This window comes from Buceros rhinoceros, unplaced genomic scaffold, assembly GCF_000710305.1.
Source record: "Buceros rhinoceros silvestris isolate BGI_N320 unplaced genomic scaffold, ASM71030v1 scaffold13910, whole genome shotgun sequence".
NCBI lineage: Eukaryota > Metazoa > Chordata > Aves > Bucerotiformes > Bucerotidae > Buceros > Buceros rhinoceros.
The window spans coordinates 29004-29270 of NW_010391406.1; positions in this window are offsets into that span (position 1 = coordinate 29004).

The window sequence follows — 267 nt, forward strand, 5'->3', positions numbered from 1 at the left end:
CACCACTCGCAGGTAAAGCTCTATGGGCAGGACCCCCCTTCCCTGGCCAACAGAGCTGACAGCTAAGAGGCCCTTCGGCTCCCCACCAGCCCGAGGTGGGGACAGGAGGGTCCCGAGGGGAGGCTGTGCCCCTCCACACAGTCCATACCCCACTCCACTGGGACCCAGAGGGACCCTCACACCCAGGCCACCTCCTGCTCGCTGCCCAGAGCCAGGGGGGGTCCCGGCAGGGCAGGAAGGGGGAACTAAGCAGCCTCGCAGCCCCTC